Source organism: Lissotriton helveticus, assembly GCF_964261635.1.
Source record: "Lissotriton helveticus chromosome 1_1 unlocalized genomic scaffold, aLisHel1.1 SUPER_1_unloc_17, whole genome shotgun sequence".
Classification (NCBI taxonomy): domain Eukaryota; kingdom Metazoa; phylum Chordata; class Amphibia; order Caudata; family Salamandridae; genus Lissotriton; species Lissotriton helveticus.
Window position 1 is genome coordinate 1010327 of NW_027611656.1, and position 12536 is coordinate 1022862.

The 12536-nt window shown below is 42.8% G+C and overlaps 1 protein-coding gene across 1 annotated transcript in view; it reads right to left on the reverse strand.

Annotated features, from left to right (window-relative positions):
* LOC144805633 (uncharacterized) overlaps positions 1-11607 on the reverse strand; it is a 90586-nt gene extending 78979 nt beyond the window's left edge. The window contains exons 1-2 of the mRNA XM_078672153.1: positions 11532-11607; positions 5942-6006 (exon numbers count right to left, since the gene is read on the reverse strand). The gene's annotated coding sequence lies outside the window, so the exon portion shown is untranslated. The remainder of the gene's footprint in view (positions 1-5941; positions 6007-11531) is intronic.
* Positions 11608-12536: the final 929 nt, after the last annotated feature.

Sequence of the window (12536 nt, forward strand, 5' to 3'; positions counted from 1 at the left end):
CTTTTCCCCGAATACACCAGATAATATTGTGGGTCTTGATATGCTCAAGTATTTCAGAGCTACAATACGATGTTCCCCTGAAGGAGGATGTGAGTTCTTGAATGATAATTACCCTGTAATGGAAAGAGCTTGCCTTGTTAAAGAAGACAACTCATTAGCTTCCCTCCTTGAAACTTTGAGGGCTACTTCAGATACTGATGTGGGACAGATGGTTATTCCACTGGTGCATATTAGTGTAAAGGAGGGAGCTGTGTTACCACGTTTGCCTCAATATAGAATTTCACAGGAGGGTGAGGAAGCACTCACACAAATTGTACAGGATCTTATTGAAGTTGGGGTAGTTGCCATTTACTGTCTGCAACAGTCCGATTCTCCCTATTTTGAAAAAAGATACTGACACTAGAATTTATCGATTCATAATTGATTTGCGAGAAGTGAATAAGATAGTGGTACCACAATACCCAGTGGTTTCTGACATCACGACACTTCTTACTCTAGTTCCTCCAACTGCAAGTACGTTCTCTGTTATAGACTTGAAGAGCGCTTTCTTTTCGATCCCTATTCATCCTGATAGCCGATATTTGTTCGGTTTCACTTTGAATAATCGATCGTATATTTGTTCGGTTTCACTTTAAATAATCGATCGTATAGATTTTGTAGAGTTCCCCAAGGCTATACCAGAGTGCTAGTATTTACAGCCAAGCATTGAAATGACAACTAGATTCTTTTGTTCTGCCTGAAGGTGTGGCGCTCTTACAATATGTCGATGATATCTTGTTGGCAGCCGATACCCCTGAGCAATGTGAAAAATGCACTCTGTCTTTGCTTTCCTTCCTTGCTTCACATCATCATAAAGTATCATGAAAGAAATTGCAATATTGTAGACCAAAGGTAACCTATTTAGGTCACCTTTTGTCTAAGGAGGGACGTGCACTCACATCAGATCGTATTCAGGCAATTTTAGACACACCAATACCGTGTGCATATTTTTCAGCAGTACTTGATCCTGTTGCTCGAGCGTTGCCTGGATGTTTTTTGCTCAGTAGCGGCAATAGCTGTGTCAATACGCCAGAGTGAAGGGATAGTTTTGTCACAAACTGTTGGTGCTGGAACCCCATGCTGTTGATGCCCTTTTGAATCAAACAAAGACGCAGCATTTAACTAGTGCTCGTCTGACAGGATAAGAGCTGACGCTGTTAGCTCCTCACATTACACTGAAGAGATGTGCAACACTAAACCCGGGCCACGTTGTGGCCATTTCACAACACATGATTGTATATTCCTGACTGAAGAACAGACAAAGAGTCGTATTGATTTACAAGATACGCACCTTCGAGATGTAGATGGAGAACTGTGGGTTGATGGGTCTTGTCTGAAGTTGCCTGATGGTACAACTTCAGCCGCATACCCAATTACCACACTTCACACAATAGTGGAGACAGCTCGCATACCACAGAAGTCAGCTCAAGCAGCGGAACTAATAGCTTTGACACGAGCATGTGAGCTTAGTACTGATTTGTGTGTGAACATTTATACAGATAACCGCTATGCTTTTGGAGTGGCGCATGATTTTGGCCTGCTCTGGAAGGAAAGAGGCTTTCTGACATCACATGGGATGCAGATAATGCACGGAGAATTAGTGTATAACCTTTTGACTGCGTTGACATACCCAAAAAGAATAGCTATTGTGAAATGTAGTGCTCACAAGAAAGTTACAGATAAGGTGGGACAAGGAAATGCCTTTGCAGATCGAGTGGCACGTGAGACTGCGATGCAGCCTAGCACTACTTCCATGTATGAAGTGAAGTCGCAAGCTGAGCGGTGACACAATGCTAGGCAAGAAGTATTAAAGATACAGAGAGCCGCTTCTGAGAAAGAACAGGAGCAATGGTCTAAAGATGGAGAGTTGGATGATGAAGGTTGTTGGCAAAATAAGCAAATGGATAAATGGGAGCTGCCCATAGCTTTTGTACAACCTATGGTTCAGATGGCACATGTTGGAGCTTCAGCAATAGTGAAATTGCTTACGCAAGTTTGGGAGCATCCAGAAATTGCTAGCACAGCTAAGAGAGTAGTACAATCATGTATGATTTGTATGCAATTTAATCCTGGAAAAGGGACACGAACTCCTGCAGGAGGGTTTGCTACACCAACTGCACCTTTTTTTTTGCAAATGGGTTATATTCAGCTTGAACGCTGCAATAATCTGAAGTATGTCTTGGTGGTGGTATGTGCCTTTAGTAAGTGGATTGAGGCGTACCCCACAAAGGACAACACTGCTATTACTACGGCAAAGGTGCTTTTGAAGGAATTCTTTCCTAGATATGGTGTTTGTAGACTTTTGTGAAGTGATAACGGACCTCACTTTATAGGGAATGTTATCAAGTATGTCCTGAAAGGATTAGGGATCAAACAGAAGTTCCATGCGGTGTTCCACCCGCAATCAGCAGGATTAGTGGAAAGATACAATGCTACTCTGAAGTTGAAATTAGCGAAAATACAGACTTCTACTTCTTTGACTTGGCCAGATGCGTTGCCACTGGCATTGTTGTCTATTAGATCAGTGCCGCATTCCCGGACAGGTCTCACTCCCTACGAGATTGTGTTCGGGAGACCAATGAATATCTCGGGAGTTCCTAACCCAAGTTCTGTATATGACGTACCTTGTGTCTTAATGAATGACTATTTGGCACAATTAACTGATCGCTTGGTTTCTATTTATTAACAGGTTTGAGAAGCACTTCCGGATAGATCTACAGGTGAAGGCCATGAACTCCGACTGACTTCGTCATGGTGAAGTCATTCGAGAGGTCGAGCAGTCTGGAGCCGAGGTGGTGCGGACCAGAGCAAGTATTACTTGCTACGATGACAGCGGTTCGAGTCACGAATCGGAAGAACTGGATCCACAGTACTCGCTGCCGGAGAGTACTTCCTGCCTTGGTGGAGCCTGCTGTGTTGACCGACCATCGAGAGGTTTTGACTGCGGAGAAAGGCCACGCCGTGACACCTGACGGATCGAAGGAGTTCTTCCCGGATCCAACAATCCCTGGAGCACCGAGATATAATTTGAGGCGAGGAAGGAGTTTGCAGTACCTGTGAAAGTTGTCTGAGCATTCCTTGGGTCAGTGAAACGGAGAGCCGATTTGGCAAGGGGGGGGATCAGCCATGCATTAGAGTAGTGACACCCGTCTTGGCCCGTGGTGAAGAAATCAACGGCTACCCAGGGGTAAGAGCTCTGACGACTACTTTAGTTTCTGGAAGAATTGTCAAGTGCTGTTATTGAAATTGAGAGAAAGAAGATTTTTTGTGCTATTGGGTTTATTGCTGCTTTAGTGATTATGTCGACAATCACTTGGTCTGTTGAGAAGACAACTCCTGCTCGTGAGTTGTTTGTTACCACTACACCAATACCGGAGGAGCACTTCTTTACGCTCCCGTATCAGGAACAGAAGCATCGTCAATCTTATCTCAACACTTTTATTCAGATGCTGCATCATATTCATAATGCTACAAACGCAACCAATTGTTGGGTATGTGGGATGATGCCTGCTCATCAAAAGAAAGGAGGAACACCTTTTATACCTCTTCCTTTCTCACTTAATGGCTCTTGTCGAGCCTGGTTCACTCTCTTGTTTGCAACCAGAAAGACTATAGTAGGTGGACTTCTTTTCCGTTTGAATGAATAAAGAGTGTTATCAAGACAAAGATGGGTATCCTCAAGCTAATGGAACTAAATGGGAATGGGAGGGATACCGACCGAACAATATTTCAACGCCATATGTCTTCACCAACACAAGAGACTCTGCCGAAAGTGAAAGCTTTGTGATTTCTGTTACAAAGACTAAAGCAAACATGTGTACAAAGTGTTGGACAGATTCCTGTTGGAATAAGTGACTGCATTACCGTTTTGAATATAGATGGAATAAATGGTAGTTCTTTCCTAGCTTCACATAACACATACTTTGTATGTGGCAGCTATGGGTATTACCGACTACCAGCTGGGTGGTCGGGTGTATGTTATGTATTGTTTTTATTGCCCCCTGTATTTTTAGCACCTGCATCATATCATCGAGATCTTGAATTGTTTAGTAATATTACTATGAATCGGTATAAAAGGACATTTAAGTACAGATGATCTAGATGAAACAGATACTACTTTACAGCAATATGTGGACTTTACCCTAGGACTGTTCTTTTTTGTAGGTGCTGCATTAAATAGTAGGAAAATGCGACGATTGACTAGGATTGTGGAAGCTGTTACAAATCAGGCAGCTATAGCACTTTGAAATATTACTGAAGAACTGAAAATTGCTAGGGTTGTAGCACTCCAGAACAGGATGGTGCTAGATGTTATGCTTGCTGACCGAGGTGGTGCATGTCGCATCATTGGTAGTAGTTGTTGTGTGTTCATCCCTGATCACACACCGTCAGTGTATAATGCGATAAATAAACTCTATAAGATTGCTTCAGAAATTCATACAGAAAATGGTACTTGGACTTTTGCGGGATGGTTTTGGACTCTAGTTTCTGCTTGGGGCTGGAAAATATTGACTGTTCTGTGTATCATAATTGCAATAATCTTTACATGTTGTATATGTGTGCAATGTGGTCCAATAATATGCTCTATGTGCATTACTGCCTGTATACCAGCTAGGAGAAATACTGCAGCTATAAAAGTACAAAGTATTTTAGACAAAGAAGTAGCTGAAACGCTGAAAATTGATATACAGGATGAATATTTAGACTATCCCAGGTAGTCGAATGTCTTCAGCTAATGCTGAAAGGGTCGTCTGTTGTAATTTAACAGCGATTAGATTAAGCATTAGCAGAAGACATGCTGTATTTGGCAACTATCGTAACAATTCAGTCGACTCTATTTTGTATTCGCGGCAGCCATTTTGTCTGTCATATGCTGCCATGTGCTCATCGTGTGTTTTGTCCTACTTCCTTGTTAACTGCGCTCGAAATCTGCCCAGCAACAGGCTATATTTAGTATCTCCTGTTTTAGCGCATGCCCAGTAGAGTCTGCAGCTGTTAGTAATTAGTTCCAGATAGGAATGTGTTTTCGAAGGTCTCGAGAACCGTTAACTCCGCCCACTCAGATTGAGCTTCTAAAATGTCCTCCTATGTACATAAAACTCATTCTTGTGTTTTGTACCGCCTTCTTTGAGCCCCCTCTTTGTGTATAAAAGGGGCCATGTGCTTTAGTTCGGTGTGCTACTCCATACAATACTGAAGGGTGTTGTGTGGACCGTACCACCACCTCCGGAGGTTAAAAAACTATACTTTTCTATTTTCCAGTTTCTGTGCCAACTTCTTCCTATGGTCTGAGGACTTTGTGCAGGGAAGGGCGAACCCCTTGCACTGGTAGGCCTAGCTGAGGTTTACTTCTACACTGGATAGGCCGCACCTCCACTGCACCCCCAGCCCAGGACAGGTCTCTCCTCCTTAGCACAGTACAGACCTCGCCTCTTCTGCACCCCCTGGACAGGTGTCAGGGTGCATCAAAAAGTAATTAAAGCTCATCTTTGTCTCGCAGTATCTGCCATTGAACCAGCATTGCAAAGATCATCCGCTCGCAAAAGGTCGCAGGCGATTATAGCGCGGAACCGTGCATTCTCCCCTATACTACCAACAGGGAGGACCGCGGTGGAAGTTGCCGGTCTAGTCCTGAGTTCCTGGACACGGACGCCAAGTCTAGACCAGCTGTGAAGTGCGCCGGTTGATTTTAGAACCGAGGCACCAATGGATTTTTTAGAGATTAGTGATGTTCTTTCTGTAGTCTAGTTAGATAGAAATAGCGCAATTTTTTTCCAGGCTTAGGCGCATGTTCGAGCGCTTCGTGCATCGGTTAGTTAGTTCGGTAATTTAGAACTAGAGAGAAATACCAATTTAAAGTGAATAGGAAAAAAGAAATATAAAGAGAAGAATTAATACTTACCCATTGAATACTTCAGTTCCTGATTTCTTCGTTGCTTGGTTGATGACGGAGGCTCCAGAAGGTTTCTAAGGGAGAAGTAAGAAGAATTCAGAAGATAAGAAAGTAAGGCAGTGAGTGAATGAACGAATGAGTGAAAAAGAATAAATAAACTCACAGAGTTAAAGGGTGCGAAAATGTTGTTTATAATGCAGGTTACCAATGAATAAAATACTTATATTGAAGAATAGATTAGGAGCAAAAGCCATAGGCTCTCTGGGTAAGGAAATATATATATATATATAGAGAGAGTGAGAGAGTAAGAAGGTGGAGAAGGAATTGAAGAAATTTAGTAATGTGTGCTTTTCTGTTACATCGATTTCCACTCTTGCTTGAAGAAAGAGAGGGAGTAAGAAAGGCATAAAACGGAGTACGGCAGAAAGGAAGAAGTAGAGTGGAAGAGCCAGATGGTCAGGCAGTCTCTTCTCTGTTCCATTCCCCTTTTCCCCAGCTGGGTTCACACGGCCACTAGTAAACTCTTCAGTTGGTGGCTGTGGGAAAACCAGTGGTGGAAATTAGAAAATCTCATAGTTCTGCTCCCAAGTTGGAAAATCTCATAGTTCTGCTCCTGGGAGTGTGGCACTGTGAGTAACCATGACCCTTAACAGAGTGAAGTGCCCACGTCAATACTCACCTGAGCAGAATGGCTAAAGGGTTCAATTAAAAAAAATTAGGAAATATTCTTAAGGAGATTCAACAACAGCTGATAGGAGTCAGGGAAAAAAATAAGGTAATCAAATTTTAAATGAAGGCCCACATTTCTTAACTCCGTGCTCATTGTACTTCATGTGTCGGCCCACTGTCTTCCCAGATGCACAATCTTGTAGAGCTTCCATCTTGTCGTATCTCAATAGAGACGCAGCTTTGTGGTCAATGCCCCATGTCACCCAAGACTCCCCAATTTTATATAACTTCGAGGAATTTAAGAAAGAGTTTTTGTGAATTTTTGATCATCGGACAATGAATTACTGGAGTTGAGGCAAGGGAATCGAGAGCTTGTAACTTACCTGGCCCAATTTAACAAACTTGTTGTAGAAACTGAATGGCCAGAGGCCAAAAGGGCAGCCTTGTTCTATTGGGGTTTGAAAGATGACTTAAAGGATGCTGTGTCACAAATACCAAATCGCCCTACAGAAGTTTCTGTGTGAGTTGTAAAGGGGTGTGCCCTTAGAACTCCTAGACCTGGGTCATTAGATCAGTACATAATATAAGTGGTCCGAGTTCGGAAATGATAGATTTACAAGTTATTCTGTATTACTCCATACAGACAAATGCCACACATTTGTTTTGCTAAACATTACTAAACAGTTTTAAGAAATGAGATATGCAACTTTCAAATTCAAATTGCATTTATTTCTGCAATCGATTGTATCTGTGGTTTGTTCAAGATATTGAATCACATATTTTCAACAGTATTCAAAGTAATTGTAAATTCATTACATTTTAGGTGCTCTCAGTGAAAAGGAAGAGGGAGTGCAAGAAGTAGTGAGGGACTGGGTAAAGGTGGTGTGGAATTGGCAACATCACGTTAAAATCAAAAACGCCTTTACAAACAAGATATTGTCAAAGTTCCCGAATTGCATCACACATAGGCTAGGTACATTCTTTTCTTTAAATCCTATGGTGTGTTTCAGTTGGCGTAGTCTACGTTTCGACCCCCATGTGTTCTTAAGGGTTATTGATGCCTCATGCTGGGGTCTTCGTCAGGACAAAGGGAAGAGAGCCTATGAAATAATGTGAACGTTAAAATTAGATTACTGTGTGTTACACTGTCGGACATTAAAGACTGAAATGCAGGGGATACCTACATCAGATGACGGTCAACATCTGTACCGTCATATCTTGGGCCATGGTGCGCTCTTTAATGTCCGACAGTGTAACACACAGTAATCTAATTTTAGCGTACACATTATTTCATAGGCTCTCTTCCCTTTGTCCTGACGAAGACCCCAGCATGAGGCATCAATAACCCTTAAGAACACATGGGGGTCGAAACTTAGACTACGCCAACTGAAACACACCATAGGATTTAAAGAAAAGAATGTACCTAGCCTATGTGTGATGCAATTCGGGAACTTTGACAATATCTTGTTTGTAAAGGCGTTTTTGATTTTAACGTGATGTTGCCAATTCCACACCACATTTACCCAGTCCCTCACTCCTTCTTGCACTCCCTCTTCCTTTTCACTGAGAGCACCTAAAATGTAATGAATTTACTATTACTTTGAATACTGTTGAAAATATGTGATTCAATATCTTGAACAAACCACAGATACAATCGATTGCAGAAATAAATGCAATTTGAATTTGAAAGTTGCATATCTCATTTCTTAAAACTATATAATAATGTTTAGCAAAACAAATGTGTGGCATTTGTCTGTATGGAGTAATACAGAATAACTTGTAAATCTATCATTTCCGAACTCGGACCACTTATATTATGTACTGACCTACAGAAGTTTCAGCTTTGATTGATCTCGTTTTTGAGATAGACTATCGACAAACGGAAAGAAGGGGTGAAAGACAATGCAAATTTCGGCCCAGTGTACCACGCTTTGACCGGGTCAGCACAGAGGTTGTTAAATCTGATGATAAAGAACATGGAGTCAAACCTATGCAAATTGGAACTATTAGAGGACCCCTTTCCAAAGAAGGGAAAGCAAAGCGTTGACAGAATAATCTATGGCTTTATTGTGGTATCAGTGAACATTTTGTAAAGAAATGTCCCAAGAAGCCAAAAACCTTCAAGAAGGAAAACTCTGCACCACTAGTAGAAGGAGTTGGGCTGCTGGTTTCTAACAAGGATACAACTCCAATTTCTCATCAAGTGGCCAATATTCTACAATCTTCCGCTCCACACCGTATTCTGACGAGGACCATAAGATTTCAGGAGTGGCTGTGATGCTGGACTCCGGTGCTATGGGGAACTTTTGTGACCTCAAATATGCCTCGAAAATTGGTCTGAGGCATTACCTAAAGAGAGAAGTGAGGCGCCTAGGGCTGTTCAGGGTACAAATGGATCTTCTGGCCCAATAACCAGTCACAGAGAAGTTGTGGAACTTGTCTCTGTTGAACGTCAGAAGGAAGAGATTCAATTTAACTTGATCGATGCTCCGCAGTTTGGAATCATCCTGGGTTTGCCTTGGTTAACTGAACACAACCAAGTTATTGGTTGGAGAATTGCTTCGGAGAAAAGCAGAACGAGCAAGATGGAAATCTAGCAGCTTTATTATGCAAGCAAAAGATGATGGTGTGTGAGGTACAAACTGAGTCTTCTGGTAGAATAGCAATAGTTTGCTGAAGTTTTCAGTGAATTGGAATCAAAGAAGTTGCCCCCACATCATTGGTATGACTGCAAAATTTGATTTGGAACCTGGATCTAACCTTCCTTGCGCTTGTATGCGCTTACTGAAGCTGAAAACCGTCAACCTAAAGATTACATTCAGAAATACTTAGAAAACGGGTTCATACGACCATCACAGTCCGACGTTTCTTCACTGTCATTCCGCAACGTGACGGTTTTCTGAGAATGTGTATAGATTATCGTGCCTTGAACAAGATTACAATAAAGAATCGTTATCCTCTTCCCCTGATTTCTGTTCTTCTAGATCAACTAAAAGATGCCAAAATCTTCATGAAGTTAGATTTACATGGGGAGTGCCATTTAATTTGAGTGAGAAGTGGAGAGGAATGGAAAACAGCATTCAGAACAAAGTATGGATTATATGAGTACCAAGTGATGCCCTACAGTTTGAGCAACGCTCCTGCAGCCTTCCAGTACTTCATTAATGATGTCCTGAAGGAGTTCATTGATCAATGCACGATCGTTTACATCGACAACATTTTCAATTATTCCTCATCAGAAGAAGATCAGCAACAGGTCAAAAGAGTTTTGCATAGCCTGAAGGAAAGCAAGCTTTACATAAAACTTGAAAAATGCGCTTTTGGAGTGAAACCCGTGGATTTCTTGGGATTTGTAATTGTTCCAGAAGGTCTTACCATGGATGTTAAAAACATTGAGGCGGTCTTAAATTGGCCTCCTCCAACCTCTGTGAAAGAAATACAGAGCTTCATCGGGTTTGCAAATTTCTATCGCAGATTCATTCAAGATTTTTCCCTGAAGGTACCACCAATTACTAAATTGCTACGGAAAGGAGTACCTTTTCAATCGTCTGCTGAGGCAGAAGATGCTTTCCAGTTCTTGAAGAAGAGTTTTACCACTGCACCAATTCTGCTGCATGCGCATCCTATTCAACCGTTTTACCTGGAGACTGATGCTTCTGAACAGGCCATCGGAGAGGTGCTTTCAGAGAGACACAAAGAGACCGAACAGTTGCATCCGGTGGCATATTACTCTAGAAAATTGCAACTGATACTATTTCAGAAAAAGAACTACTCGCTTTCAAAGATGTCTTCCAAGAATGGCGACATTACCTTGTCAGAGCAAAACATGTGGTGACGGTATTCACCGATCACCGAAATCTTCAGTTTCTGAAGTCTGTCAGAACGTTCAACTTAGGTGGTCCGTGTATTTCGCCAATTATGACTTTGTAATAACTTATTGCAACCACCACGAAAAGGACATGCCTCACCTCCTTTGCACCCTTTGTACAAGCTTCACCTCCCCTGTATCCCCTGGATAGGCCTCACTTCCTCTGCACCCCTGGACAGGCCTCACCTCCTCTGCACCCATGAGAAAATCAACTCCCCAGCACACGTATTTAAGTAAGATGTGGTTTCCCTCTAAGTTAAAAAAAAGTACAGTAAATAAGTCACAGAATATACACAATTCTTTCTTTATGTCTTGTTCGCGTTTTATTCTGGTGTTCTCGGCCACAACCAACACGTGTTTTGTCGCTACAGGGGGTGATCCCGCGACTTTCTCAAGGCTGTGTAAAAAATAAAGGTACAGAACCATGGTCTAAATAGAAGTCACATCCTTCTCAGGCATTGGTATTATTTTTTGTAAATTAAATATGGCCACAGTGCATATAAACTAAGGGGGTTGTCTATGTTGGGTATACAAACAATAGTAACCTAACCTTGTTGAGAAGACACATGTAAAAAAAGCATTCGAAGATAAGTATACGATGGAGAGAGCGAATCCAGATAAAACTCCAATGGCAAAATGACCTCCTTATAGCCCTGGTGCACAAAATCCTTGGTAATTTCAAGTGTGAAAACCCGTGTCTGTGGTTGGGTCCGAGTGATGGCAATCATGTCGTGTGCTCTAGTCTAGGGGTCATAAGTCCCAAACCTTAGAGCCCCAAGTGTACCAAGCATGAAGGTGAGAAATAAACACCTCTACCGTCCCAGTATAACTTTCTGTAAATAAAGAAGGGGTATTTTTAAATGTCTGAAAATCCATCTCTGTCAAGTCCCAGAGTGATGGATATTTCAAAGAAACCTCCTTTCAAAGCCGTGTTTACCCGAGCCCGGCCACACACTGTTGAAGTCTCTCAAGGCCTCACTCTTGATGCAAACGCTGACAGTGAGCTGCGCCTGCTCTGTATGAAGGAAGGGCGCTCGGGTCTATGGTCAGCGCGGATCTCACCTCGAGACCCACAGGGAGCCGTTCATTCTGGTATTAAACATTCATCAAAACGTTCATCCTCATGTCTCACTCGTGCGTGATGACCCGGAAGCTATCAACCGACATGAACCCTGTGATCTCGGTCTCACCTTCCTATCGCCGCAGAGTCCAGCCGAGGATCCAAAGCAGCAGAGGAGCCGCTGTGTCCAAACCCGCAGCCCCTGTCGCTTGGGGTGACTTCCGGTATCCCGACATAACAAAAAACGAAGGACTACGGCAATGGAAACGGGCGCCATCTTGGAATGGTGAATCTGTCAAATGCTCGTGTTCTGTAGCCTCACCTACTTCTCATAACTGGAATCTCTAAAATACTATTTAGATAATTAAAAGGGTGGCGTGTACAAAAGATGCACGTTGGAGTGCAGGCATGTTATAATAAAAATCAATATTGCGTAATGTGTATTAACTATGAGAGATATTCTTGTGAATTCTCGTGGCTAGTTTCAAAATTGATCGGAAAACGTCACATAATGGTGTCCTTGTGTAGAAAGTCTATCCAATCCTTAGCATAATGTGATCTTTGGTACCGTAGTCTTTATTATAAAGTAAAGTGCCCGTGAGGTCATTTATGGTAACTGTGTATTCGACTATAGACACAGTGACGGATGGGGGGGGGGGGCAATGGTTGTTGCACGCCTGGCTGCAGGGCCTGGGAGAGGGGGGGGCACACCGGGGGCCCGGCTGCCCGTGAGGAGTTGGGCCCGGTGTGTTATTCCCCCCCCCCCCCCCAGCCAACATAGCACGCGCGAACAAAACAGCCATCACAGCTGCGCACGCGCAAGACCGCGCGCCACAGCTGCGCATGTGCGGAGCTAAGACACTCTTCTCTATCGCCGAGTTAGGACCTTGCACGGGATAGACTGAACTGCCCTGAACAGAGAACACTCAGTCTCACTGCACCTGCGCAGAGGAAAAACACCCCCACATAGAGGAGCCGAACTGAGCTCTGCACTTCAATACCTCTCA